Source organism: Columba livia, chromosome 4 (genome assembly GCF_036013475.1).
Source record: "Columba livia isolate bColLiv1 breed racing homer chromosome 4, bColLiv1.pat.W.v2, whole genome shotgun sequence".
NCBI classification, from domain to species: Eukaryota; Metazoa; Chordata; class Aves; order Columbiformes; family Columbidae; genus Columba; species Columba livia.
Genome location: NC_088605.1, coordinates 55,807,829 through 55,822,683, shown reverse-complemented (window position 1 = coordinate 55,822,683; position 14,855 = coordinate 55,807,829). Strand labels below are relative to the sequence as shown.

The 14,855-nt window shown below is 35.9% G+C and overlaps 1 protein-coding gene across 5 annotated transcripts in view; it reads right to left on the bottom strand.

Moving 5' to 3' along the window:
* LRBA (LPS responsive beige-like anchor protein) overlaps positions 1 to 14,855 on the bottom strand; it is a 409,013-nt gene that overhangs the window by 162,363 nt on the left and 231,795 nt on the right. The window lies entirely within an intron of this gene.

The window sequence follows — 14,855 nt, the reverse complement described above, 5'->3', positions numbered from 1 at the left end:
GTAACTGCTGCCACTCAGTAGTGGCTTTACTAAGAACTGGAAAAACTTTATCTCATTATGATGATTGGCAATGGAGAACTCCTTAATACATAAATGCAGAAGAGCCAAACGGCTAAAGAAACGCATGTATTTCTGGAAAAGGCAATGGACGGCTAGACTTCTTCACTTCCTGCAGTTTTAGAGGTTATAGGAAAAACGCACCTTAACTCCTGCAGAAAAATACCTACCAAAAGCTTAACACCTAAGTCTTTATCTCCTGAAAAATAATGCCAGCTTCTCAGCTGCTTTTACCAGAAACTCAGAACAGTCATAATATAGGTACCATCTCCTTCTAAGTGACAATAATGAACATGTATTTTAAATGTCCATGAAGCGAATATACAGAGTGCTGGGCAGCAGAGGCACAATGCAAATAGATATACAACCTCTTGTGTTATTAACTGCAAATTAGGACAATGAGGATACTCAAAGGAAATGCTCAGAGCTCTCATTCATGTAGCATCAACATTTCCTAAGACTAAATGCAGGCCATGTATTGAACTAGGTACAGTACGGCTGCTCTCTGGTCTGTGACAGCAAATTATCTTACCATTGAAACTCATACAATTAATCTGTGTATCACACTTTCTCATCACATTCGGTGCCAAAGACCTGCAGAACAGGACGCAGTGTTACACTGCCTGTGGGACAATCAAGTATTTGCCTCAGTCAGAATGAACTAGAATGCCATGCAGGATATCATTTTTGCTTACAATCAGTGTATTTATACCAAAGAATCTGATAGGCAAGTAAACTGAACTGTTATTTTAGTAGATCACATGCTCTTTAGTCACACTTACGTATCACAAATGTTCATAGCAAATATTAGCTTGGTCTCTGTTGTATACATGCACATACTACACTAGCAATCCAGCTTGAAAGTATTCACACTGGTGTCCACTGAATCCAGCTATAAAACCGACTCCAGAATCCTGGGGGTCCAAATGTGCTTCCCACCACTTTACTGCATGCCAAAGATTCCTCTTCGTTACTCCAGGTCACTGGAAGGCACTTCTTGAATCTGAAAGTTTTCCTTCTATGGATCCAGCTGATTTGCTATAGATTATTTCCTGACATATGTATACATAGTAATGATTCTCCCTTTTTGCACCCCTATGCCTCAAGTCACAGTCAATTGAGAGACTGCATCCATGAGAGAGAATCTTTCAGATTCAATCTTTGTGAAGGTGGGACCTTCTATTTTAGTTCTTCACCTCTATTTTTTATCCATGGACATAACCGTATTTTCTATTCTGAATGTTGTAAAGAAATGCTGTTCTTTTTAGTTTATCCTAGCCTGGACTGAGTTAAGGATGATTTCAAGATAACAGGATATATCAAGGCATTGCTCTCCCAGGAGCATAATAAATCTGTAAACTAGGGTACTAGAGCACATCAGTGCATGCCTCAATTCTCCTCTGTGTTCTCCAGAGTATCCAAAGGGTGGCAGAAAGTGTGTCCAAAAAGCTGCAGGGGTTAAAAGCTTGTGTCATAGGGGCCAGAGAAAGAAGAATCTTTTTAATAACTAGGACTACTCAGAAGAGCTAACAGGAATGCAGCAAAATAATGGAGAGTATATCCAAACACAAGAGATCCTCTTTGTAGTTTGGAGCACAAGACAACACAGAAAAATATTTTTGACATCCAGACCCTCATGCCTACAAAATGCCTGGGCGAAAAAAGACATCACCTTTCTAGATGAAAAACCTCTACCTCTTCCTGCAATCCAGAGGATGCACAAAAGAGCAACCCTTATGAAAAGCAGACTGAGGGCATCATTTCCACAGCTTTAAGCAAACATAAATGCAGGCTGCTGCAGTACCACACTGCCTAGTCAAACATCTGCTGTACCAAACGTATCTTGCACAAGCACAAACAACAGGCAACAATATACAGAAAACTATTTCAGGGAGCTCAGCCAGGTGAAAACTGGCTCTTTTAGAGTGGGGGGGATTCTTTTTTCAATGGATCAGCCTGCTGAACTGGCTCAGCACACACACTGTGGAGCAGGTACAGTGACAGAGAGCAGGAAGGGCAGGACCACAGTAGCTGAAACCTAAATTGTCTCTGAGTTACCTGAAAGAGTATGTAGTTGAATTTTACTACCTCCACACACACAATATCACACAAACAAAACAGGGGCACTTAAATGGCTTGGTATTGTATAAGGTCCCATTTATTTCTCTCTTACCTGTTATAGCAAGTTTCCATACTGAGAGGACATGGCAAAAGAAATACTTTTTCTTTAAGACATTTCTGAAGACTGCAGGAAGGACAGAAGAAAATGCTACAGACCACCAATTAAAAAAAAGAAAAAGGCTATAAAAGATCTCCGATTACTGAGGCTATTTAGATTATTTAAACATTCACAATAATAATAAGAGAATCTCTAACACTACACATTAAGAAACTAATTAAGTAATCGCATATCTACAAGAGTAAGCCCAGTCATAAGCATGCCAGGGTGTAGAATTTTCACACATTCCATGATCAGTTTTTTAATTGTTCTCTGCACCTCTCCATCATGATGAATGCTTTTGATGTTATCTATGGAACTGAAAACTGTATAGTAAAGTATTTATGCCTTCTTTTTAAATGGCATGAGAACCTGACATTTAATTATAAAGCATATAAAAGCATAAGGACTGTAACAAAACTTGTAACAGCTCTTAAGGCATCCAGAGTATCTGTTTTGTATTGCTGCCTAATATTTTAACCACCTCAAGGTGGAAGTGCAAGTTTAAGGGGCATGGAAGGTTACACATGGTACATTAACTGTATTTTTCTGTGCAATCTGCAATGCCACATACAAATAAAAAATGTTTCCTTGGTGAAATAACCACTGCCCTTTCAACAGCATCAGGCAAGTAACTTTCAAGCAGGCAGCTTCACTACTGGAGTGAATCACAGCTGCAGTAGCTCCCTGCCATGCCCTAGAGACCATAGAGGGAGTTTTCTAGGTTCTATAAAGGACGAAGACACAAGCCATTTACCAAAAGAAGATCAAACCAGTCCTGTAAGTGGGAAATGACCTGTCTTGATTTTCCGTGACTCAACATTGAGTTAATGTAACAACCCATCCATTTTGCTTAGGGAATACTGTCGGGTCCAGAAGAAAAGGGATGTGCAGAGAAAGATGTACGTGGCCGAAGGCTGGTAACGTGTGCCACACCAAGAAAATCACTGATCCTTCAGAAACATGGCCAGGGTCTCCAGTAAGGTTTTCTAGGTGCTACTCTCAAATGAAGAACGATCTGCTTTAAAACAGAATTGAAAGCTCATCCCATGATCCAGAGTGTGTCATATATGAACATACACAAGGTTCCTGTGTATAGACAACAACAAAAGACATGTCCTTGGTTTAGCTATGTATGCATAAATAAATATTTATGGCTTTTATAAAAATTGAGGCTAGAATACGTATCATTTGCTCTCAGCAGAAATTTACAGGATTAAATTCTTTGCAAATACTTGTCAGATTTGGATAAATGTTTGAGATCCACCCTTGTATTTTTTCACTAGTCTACATTCTTTCTGCAGTGAGATATAAATTTTCTTTTAAATATACTGCACAGTAGTAAACACCGCTTGTGAATATAAGATTTATAGCACATTAATAAAATCATATAGGCTCACTGGCCTTAAATATATGAGGCACACAATTTAAGATTTCATGACTACCTCAAAAGAGACCTAGAGTTGCCAGGCAGCATGTTTAAATCTACAGAATATCTATACCTACACATCATTCACCTCTTACCTATCTCTAATTATTTATTTTCTCCAGTAAAGGACAAACTTCTGAAAGATTAATATTGCACTTTGGGAGTGACATTTACTTTATTAGTTTAGGGTGGGGGAAAAAAAGCAAAGCAACACTTACCTATAAGCAACAAGAGAGCAGAGTGTATTAAGATTTGTCTCACATCAAAGAGAAATAAAAAACATTCAAGGTTAAATAAAACACCTAAAAACAGTGAAAGAGACATAGGAGGCAGTATAACAAAAATATCTAAAATTTAGACTTGAACAAGCAACAGAACAGTATCTGCAAGTATTGTGGCAGATGCCCTTTAAAAACAAATACCTATGACAAAATACAAATGCTAAAGTGTAGAGATAGTTAAAAAAAATCTGAAATATCGTTTTCATTGATAGATATATATCAATTCACTGTTGTAATTGTATATCAATCAAATTGTTGTATGTCAATTCAAATAGAAATTGCTCATGAGAAATGTCACTTTTTGATTAGTTAAATGCAATACTGTGTGGAAGAAAGGTTTCAAAGTATTTTTTTAAAAAGAATGAAATGTTTATATTCTCAAACAAAACAAGCATTTTGAATTAAAAAAAATGCCTTGGTTTTGACTGCTTAGATAAATTTTGGAGGTTATTGATAATTGCTTTATATTATTGTCACACCCTCCTGAAAGTGCTAGGTGATTGGTACTTAAAGACAAGAGATCAAAAAAATCCAAAATATTTAAATTTACATATGGTGTGTGTTGGTTTTTCTGGTTTGGTTAGTTGGTTTTGGGTTTTGGTTTGGTTTGGTTTTGTTGTTTTTGTTCTGCTTTGTTGTTGTTGCTTTTCAATACCATTAGTTTGCACACATTTATTGAAATTTTCACTAGTCACTTTATTCCAGGGGTAGCAGGAAAAAAATCTCAACATTTATATAACAGGAATGTTGTTTCCTTTGTGACTCTACTAGGCTCTTTGTTCTGTAACAATGTAGTACAGCTCAGTTAAATGAGTTATTATGCATTGAGATCAGCACAGGTCAGATTATAATCCAGATTAAGAGTAATGGAAGGCAAATCTTTAATCCTTTAGAGGTTCCCCCTGCATTACCAGAACTTTGCAAATGAGGGAAAGCATCCCTAAACAGGCAACTGAAGACACCTTGTTACAGGGAAAGTCTCAGACAAAGCCAACACAATCACGCTTTCACCAGCTGTTCCTAGACCTGCTTCGAGCATAAGAATAATTAGGGGTATATTTGGGACAGAAAAAGTAAACCAGGCACATGCTGGCCTGAGTCATTACAAGCCAGAAAAAGTTAAAGCAACCACACAGTTGCTCTCACTTGCATGGAATGTTAAATTTCCTGCACCGAAGAGTAGTTTTCTATTTCAATTTGTCTCCCAAATGAGAATGTACATTTATTCCTACAGCCATAAGTACCAGTCACCTTGCATACTCTAAAATAAAAGCCTACGGGAAAAACAGCAACAGTTATAATTCCAGAATCCCTAACACACAGGAAACATTTGAAATCATTAACCAAAAGGTATCTTAGTCAAAACGTGATAGACATTTTTTATCCACCAAGACAGTGAGGCATAGAACATTCCCAGCAGCTCAAAGAAATCCCATTTCAGGTTTACATTCCGGGAGAGCAGAGCAAGCTCAAATGTAACAGAAGCCAATCCTAGCACAACAGGGGGAAGCTGAAGGTTTTCCAAGAGGGGCCACCAAGCAGGTAATTCATTGTTTGCCTTGATCTAATTCAATGAGAAAACAAAATGGCAGGAAGAATATTCTGAAGAACAGGAGAAAGCTATTTTCCGATCAGAGGAAAACTCTCATGCTCATGCACTAGCAGAGAGTAGAAATCCATAAAGAGGTTTCTTTAGAGAAAAAGCTCTTTCTAAACAAGTTTCCATAAAAATTTCTTTTTCTCAGAGTGCAGGTCATTGCACCATTTGAGCAGCATAGGATACTTAAACAACAGAGAACATATTTCCTGGGAAACTAAGGACTAGAAGACAAGAGTAAAATCTATTTAAACCAGTACAGAAAGAGTTTATAATCAGTCCTCAAATTCTATCATACATCATCAATATAATTTGTGGTAGATGACACCAGAAGTAACTAGCAAGTTTCCAGTTGTAAGCAATCTTCACAGTTCTGAACTTATACAAGAGAACTAGTCCTCAGTAAACACATACTTGAATTCTGCTGGTTTATGATGCAAATTACACAGTTAAAATAGAACACAAGCTCTCCAATATCAAATACTAAATATGGTTTACTTTTCCTAAGAAAGCCTTATCTTTACAAAGACTTTGTAGGTTGCACACGGAAACTAAAGTAGATAAAGCCACTCTTGCATAAAATGATGGCTACCAAATATAACTAAGAACATACAAAGTATCTTATGTATGTACACAAATACACACAGCAACATAAAGATAAAATTAAATCTTTGAGATCCAACACTCCTCAATTTTAATTTACATAATGTATAACTACACTGAATATCTACACCACCATGTAGTATTTTACTTAGAAGCACAACTTGTTTAACACCAATAATATGTTCAGACCTGTAGGTGGTAACAAAGTGAAAACAATGGATGTCTCAAATAAGCAAAAAGCTGTTCCATGCTGGCATAAATTTATAGGAACTTTATCAAAGATTTCATAAGAGCTATACACTGAGTCTTCATAAAAAAAAAAAACAACACAACCTAAAAGTTATTGTTTCATCTTAATAGAGATAAATACTGCTTTCAAAAATTCTTATACATTTATATATAAAAAGTACATATATATATAAATCCATTGCTTTTAAATAACTTACCTCTGGAAGAATGAAAATGAGTTTTGAACATTTGTACATCATCTAGCAGGTTCAGGCCTGACTTTATTGGCAAAATCCTGATATAATCATTAAATAAAAGTGACTGTAATGCAACCTTCCATGCAGTAAAATTAGATAATGGACATAATGCATTGCATCCTATTGATTCTGAAATGACATTGTAGAAAAGACTCATACTTAAGAGTGACACAGTATTTGTAAGATCTTATCCATAACTATTTAGCATAGGCAAAATGTAGTCATTTTTCAGAGGAGCTTACTTATCAACATTCTTTCTCTGAACATCATATGCTAATTTGTATACCATATTTTCACATTTGCAATATTTAATGCAATGTGCTTTATTATAAGAGACAACAGAAAAGGATTCTGATTCTTAGTAGGTCCCTTGCAGTACCTCTGGACACTTCTGTAACTGAAATAACAGAAGTAGTAAGTTAATTTAGATTTCTAGCGTGGATGGGTTTGTTTGGTTTGATGTTGGGGGAGGAGAGAGGGTTGTATGTTTTGGTGATGGTGGTGTAGTGTCTTTTGGTTTTGTTTGTTTTTCCCCCAAATAGACTTAGTTAAACAATTTAATCACATATCTTAAGGCTCTGGATTAACAGAAATTCTTTACTTAAAATCTACTTGAATCCACATCTAACCACACTTGGAGATTTTTTCAGAATGAAGGTGATGAACACTAAAAATAGGCTTCTGATTTCCTCCATTTCAGGAAAAGAAAAACTTGAACATGGGGAATAAAATGTCAGCTTTTAAGTTTCAATACAGAGTTGAGGAAAAAAGGAAAAAGAAAAAAGAAAAGTATTATTATTCTTTAAAAAATTGTTTCAGGAAACTCATAGACATGTAAAATCACTATCCACCTTTCTATTAAGCAATACAAAAGACCAGTAATGACTTCAGATTTCAGGCAGTCCAGTCTTAAATTGCCAGTTTCTTTGACAACAATGTATTCATTTCAGATGTGCTTTAAGAATCAAAATAACTTGAATCTTCCTGACTAACATACACACTTTTTTAATCAGGACAACAGTCTAAAATGTTTTTTGTCAAATGATACTTCAACTTTGTCCTAAATGTTTTTGGGTATGGATTTTTTTTTTTCCTTTTCCTATAGTTTGTTTGCAATCATCCACTACTTCTTTGTTTTGAAACAGTTTTTCTTTGTAGACTTCTGAACGGGTTCAGGAAAAATGCTAAATTGATTTTAATGTATTGCTAACATCTGTAATGTATTGATCATTTTACTCCCAAATCCTTCAAACATTTGCATATAAGTAAACTGACTGATCCACAACTGCTTCCAGACTGGGCCTAAACAACTTAACACAAATTTCTATTCAGAAAAATAGTTTTTCTGTTGTGCTATTATCCTACAACTAACTTCGGAAGTCCCCTTGTAATCTGCATGTTAGCATTCAGAATTCAGATTTTTTTTTCCTTTGTACAGCTACACGTATTGTCTTTATAAAAAGAAGATGGTTTAAAATTATTAGTCTGATAGTCTATACACTGTCAAAACTTACTGCAATTCCATTTTATGTTGCTTGTATGAATTAATCTTCTTTCTATAAGATATTGTTCTTTGGGTACTAAGACTATGAAGTACCAGTCGTCTTTTATTTACAAATTATAGACTGGTTTAAAATGCAGAGTGCTCCAAAAGTAAAACAGAGGTATCATGTGTGAAGCAAATTTGCTAAAAAATAAATGACCACAGTAAGCCTAAATAGATACATGATTACATTCACAAGTTTTGGATCTTTTGTTTGCATTATATTCAGCATATTAAAATATAACATGTGCTTTAATGACTTAGATTAGCAAGATGATCAGAACAACTTTGAAGTCTATTAAGTCGAGAATGTGTCTCTGACACAGTGGGTTTTTATTCAGGTACATTTGATCATAGCAAATTGTAATTCTTTATGCCCATTTAAAAACTCAACAAACCCTAGGCCTTTTTATTTTCTAATGCCATTTATTCCTAAACTGCTTGAAAACAACTTGACAAAGCTGACGTTGGAAACAAAGACCACACTTCCTGCTCTAATATGGAATCTGGAACACCATCAATGTTTTGTTCAGCTTGCATAAGTCACAACTGATTGGCCACAGTCCCTGTGGGCATGCCATTTCATCCAGACTGGACGGTTCATTAGTCATAATTACTATAACTGTACGGCAGAGACTGCAGTTTTATCTCATCATACATCTTTGATAAAGCTGCTTCTATTTCTGCTTCATCAGCACGTGAAGTTACATTATTGGAGCTTTTATTTTCCAATCTGTGATTAACATTCGTTGTTCTGCTTATGAAATGTGTACCAAAATCCAAGATAACATAACAAGTAAGGCTGTGACTGTTTGAACTTTGTGTTAAAAACCATGCAGCAGTTATTGCTACAGAGGAAGAATAGATTCTGAAATGACAGTCACTGAGAAAATTTAACAAAGAAAACATCAACAATGCAGTTCGTAGGAGAATAAGACTGGTGTTTTCTAATACAAACTGTGACAAACATTAGAAAAATCTAGCAGTTCAGTATCAAGGTTAGATATGGGAAATTTCTGACAACTGCTGGGTCAATCCACATTTTTCATATAGTGTTTATACAATTGCAGAAAAGTAAAGCGTGCAACATAAAGAACCACAGTGAAAGCTGACAGCTAAAGCACTGCAGTATAGTTAGTAAACAGATGCTAAAACACTTAAATCTAATAATGAACGTGAATGTAACCTTTAACAAAATGCATTCTAATCACATAAAAGTCACACATTAAGACATCTCCTTGTTCTGGTGCTTGTTGCTGATTTTTACATCTTATTGTGTGGTAATAGGAAACACAAAGACTAGTGGTACCATATGAATGTGCAACGTGTACCCATGATAGGCCACATAAACAGGCATAATCGACAGTTACATGCAGGCACTGAGGCTGCAAAAATCCCAGAGTAATTAGTGTTGTCTGAATGCAATGACATCTGTTTTCTCATGGTCCTCTAGACTTGTCAGGCCAATAAGATGTATATGAAAAAATATGACAAGCATTGCAAATGCCCTTCTGAAAGGTCTCACTTTGGGAAAAGCTGAAGAAATGACACATGCCACCTCTTTTTTTGCCAACGTAACTAACAGCCAAAGCTTCAAGATTTGAAAAAGTCTTTTGAGTCATTTTGCATTTGATTATGAAAGGTTTATTCACAACATAGCGCTGCACTTAAGGAAATAATATAGAGCTGCAGGTTTCCTTATTTTTAAAAAGAAAGCTCCATTAACAGAAGAGGAATAAAATGTGACTTTACTTCTGACTAGTGAGCTTACATGTCAGTGCCATCTCTATTTTCCTTTTTAATTAAAGCAGTAGATACCAGGTAGCTCATAATATGCACGCGTATACATGTGTATATATTTATTATTATTATTATTATTTTGCTTAAAGAGTGAAACAAGACAGTTTTACAGCTGTGCTTTCTGGCATTGCAAAAAAAAACAAAACAAAACAAAACAAAACAAAACAAAACAAAACAACAACACCAAAAAACTACAGCCTTTTCATCTGAAGACCTGAGCTTTTGTTTTAGGATTCACAGCCTTTTTCCTTAATAGGCCCTATATCTCCGTTCTTTCTCTGGACTGTAGCATTATGTTTGAGCATGCGTTTTCTCCAAGAAAGACATTAGTCATCATTAACAGAAGCACTGACACCAAGTCTAAGTGCCTCTCCACAATGACCAAGTGGCAATCATCTTTCTCTTACCCTGTCACTGCTGATTAGGGTTTTCTTTCATGAAAATTTAATTTGTCGCCTTTCTGCAGCTCCTTTTTACATTTCTCCAATAACACAACATGCCAGCAACACTGAAAATGCGGTAAAAAATGCTGTACCTGGTTATAACAAAAGATAAGATTCAGACTGCACAGCTGTGCTGTTTACCTAGGTAAATAGAAACAAAAGGCCCTGCAAGATGTAGTAAAGCAAGTAGCTGCTGACAGAGGAAAAATTCCCATTAAATACCAAAGGCCTCAAACAACTCTCACACCTTCAATCCAACTAACTGAAAATATTTTCCTCTGGAAGACAGCTAGCCAGCCTCTCTTCCAAAGCATTGTTCAATAGGCAGTGTAACAGTATCTCACTAGATTTTATTTTTTTTTTACAACCAAATAATTTTATAACTACTGCAAATATACAGGTACTCAGGTTTTTAGCTTATACAAATATTTATTAAAGGATTTCATAATCCACTGATAAATTTCAGCCTCACTTCTTAAGTCTGTGTCAACAATGTTCTTGCTGTTAAACATCCAGCCACAGAGAAAATGGCTTTAGCTGCTGCAGGCAGATGAAAAAGTTTCAGTCACGTATGATACTTTGCAGCTATTCAACATACACAGTCTCAGATTCCTGCTCTGTGTAACATTACAAACATTGTTAAACATGATACCATAGCAATGAGTTATTTTAAGGAAGTTTTTCAAAACATTTACTCTTCTGCTTTATTTCAATTTGTCTAAAGATTTTTTTTAATGATAAGCATATGCTATTTTGTTAACATCTGTGCATAGCATAAAACCTGACTGAATTCCAACTTCTGAAAAAAATGCAGATAACTTACATCCCTCAAATAAAGTAACAACAGTAAAAAGCTTCAGGAGACTCACATTAAGATACTTGAATTCATTTAACTAATTTTCCATACCAGTATATTTAAAAACAAACTCCAACAAACCAACAGACAAAAAAACCCCACTTAATACAATTTTCAAGTTCTCCCTGTACCTTTCAGAATTTAATTAAGTGTAAAGCTAAAATTCAGATCTACCTCTATTAAATTCATAAAACACAGCTAGTAAAATCCAAGTAATAAAAATTTTATTCAGCTTTCTAAAGTATTAGTACTCCACTACTGACCCAAAACAGCATTGGTAGTCAGAACAGAAACTGTATTGCTAGCACCTTGGATTTATACGAAAGCTTCAATATCTTTAAATAGTCTCCATATATGAAATTTAAGAAGAGGAAACTAGGAATTAAAAGCGGATTTTGAATGGCAGACTGTGATTGTTGTACTGCTATGGCAGTATAACCTTGATTAAATGCAGAGCAACACTAAAGTAAAAGCAAAACCCTGCCATGGTAACCTAAATTAACTACTGAACCAGACCATGTTTATGCAGAAAGCTGGCGATTTAAGCTATTCTGCTTGATCTCAGGAAAAAAATTGTCTTTGTAGAATGCATAAAATAAAGTTAAGCTTCCCCAGCCACGCATCTACCATTGTTTTGTTCTCTACGTTCTCCTCGGCTCTTTACCTGACAAGCCAGGAATGCAGATGTCGAGATCCTTGCTCTGCATCCACGTCAAGTTCAAGTACAGAAGTTTAGCTCTTTGACTCCCACCCCCACCTCCAAGTCACTTGTCAGTAAAAGGTTGGGCGATTTATTGACCACTGCTGGATGCATACTGTCAGTGCTGAAGGAAATATGAGAGGGGGCTGTCGCTACTGTTCTGGAGCTCATTGATAATGACATACCTGCCTCTGTCACCCATTACCCATACTACAAACTACTTAGACCTAACTGAAAAATCAATAGCCTACTTGCACTGGTTCCTGTGGCTGCCTCCTTTGATTGTCAGCTCCTGTCTAGGGTCAGCACTTACATGAAAGGGGCTGTGACTGCCTGATGCTTTCAGGACAACCTAACGATATGAAACTAGCCAACAGAACAGTAAATTCTGTCCCCCTGCCCTCCTCATCAATTAGGCTTTGACTAGGCTTGCCTGTAGAAACCTGACCTTTTAAGTTTAGGTGAATATGGAACTAGCTGAACACACCATTGCCTTCAGCACTGAGCCCGGAAATCCACTGACAGGTTAAACAAAACAGAAGGTTGTAACTGTCATAATTTGTATTGCACTTTCACGCCAACAAGGGTGTTATCAGTGGGGGCAAGCCCTGGAACACACAACGCAAGCACCCTAAGTCACTCTCCTCATAAATTTTCAAGTGAAGGGAGATAAAACATAAATTCACAAATGATCGTGCATTTCACATTCCACTTTCTTTCAAGTTCTCACCTGCAAAGTACATATAAACAATTCCCCTTCGTAGGCGCGCTGGACCTCAGATGCCATGAACTTCCAAGATAGATGACAAATGAGGAAAAGCTACCTGCCCATGCTTCCTAAGGACTCTTGTATTAGGCTTATTCTCCATTGCATTTTTATATGCATGAATACTAATTATCAGTGGATTATACAAATGCAAACACCTGTACTTCAGAGCAGCAGGTAGGCATAAATAATTTAAAAGTCCCCAGAAAGCCCTAACTAGTACTTCTGAGTAGGATTCACTCATACATCCTGTATCTTGGAAGTTCATTAGCAACATCTGAATATCGCTGTGACTACAATCGAATAATAAATGTTACATTTTAATGCATCTGCCCTCCCTCAACAAATTCTGACGACCATCAAGCAAAGAACTAAAGCATGAAATTTCAGATCTAAAGTGAAGGCTGAACTACATTCTGAAGTCAAAAACAATTGCTTTAGTAACTACATACAGATTTTTTTTAAGTTAATAGCTGAATGCCCTGCTCCTCCTTTCCTCCTAACTAAATAAAAATATTAAAACCAAGTGAAAATATTTTAAAATACTCTGTTTAGTGCTCCTTTCTTATATATCAATTTTCAAGCAATTATGGTTTTATGTTCTTTTATGCTCCTGCTTCTATAGGCCTACCATCCTCAATATAATAATTACTGGGAAATATAGACTGCACGCACGATCAGAACAATACACACAATTTGAATACTCAAACTTCTTTATACCATGAAAGGACTGGCTGTCTCTACAAACTACAATTATTATTGGTTTTTTAAGCCCTGAGAATGCTAAGAATTTTCACTCCACTTAATTCAGTGCATACAGTTAACAACTTTTAATTTAAATACACAAACTACTCCTGGAAACCCTAAGCAAGATTCAGAACAATAATTTAGTTAATGCTTTTTACTCCACAGATGAACCTACCTAACTCCTGCAACCTTAGTATCCTTCTCACACAAAAACATTCAGTGCCAGATATAAGGATGAGATCTTACATAAATAAACGACAGGAAAACTGCTGCTGTTTGGTTTACAAAGTTTCAGTTCCAAACCCCTAGATACTCTTGCAAGCTTTTTTTTCTGAATGCTGCTCCAATACATGCCAGTCACTGTATTAAGCTTATTCCAAATGCACTTTTGGAAATCGGTATTGAGAAGGAAAAGCAGCTGAATTATGAAAAGACAAAAACTTTTTTCACTAAAGCTTCAAATAAAATGTTATACTGCAATAATATTTGTTATACTGTAACACTCAGTTGTTCTAAGTATACGTGAAACAAATGCAGAGAAGATTTCTTAGAAATAAAAGCACAGAACTGTGTTAAAGCACTTTTAAATAAACAGAACAGCAGTTAGAATTACTATTGCACTCCAAACAAACTACAGAGCAAATGCTAGTTAAAAACAGTAGACCTAATTGAGTCTGGGTGGACCCCTTTACAGACCTAATGCAATGATTAACTATGCATCTGGTAGCATGTCAAGTCCTTTTTGTGTGCCTATCTGATAGTGAAGTGAAAGGGCATGGACAGTGTCCAGTCCCAGCAAGCAAATCATTTGGAAGCAGTCATAGCCATAGATCAAAGATTTTTCACTCTATCCAAAGTCTATTTAAACCCACCAACTCAGCCCCTTGTTGCAGACAAAACCAGTTAGAAAATAAGAAAGACTCCTTGGGATCCAAAGATAATGAAGGAAGATAGAAGCAGAAAATGAAGAAAAGAAACAGACTGGCAGAACCTTGATTTCCATAGGCCAAGACAGCTGGTTTACATCCCGGTTTTATTTCAGATGGTTAAAGAAAAGGAACAATTTCCATCCCTTAGATCACCAAATATTATTTCAATTAAACTATGCAGATGGATTCTATACATTATTTGAGCCAATACAGTTTCCTCTTCCTCGCTATGGGAGACAGTACCTTGAACTATTATGCACACAGGTTTTACCTAATTCATAAGTAAACTAAAAAGAGAGCAGCATATTATCATGAATAAGTTATTTTGAAATAAGATATGCATAGTAAGATATAAAATAGGAATAGCTACGATTTGATTCTCTCATTAGAAGTAGCGACAA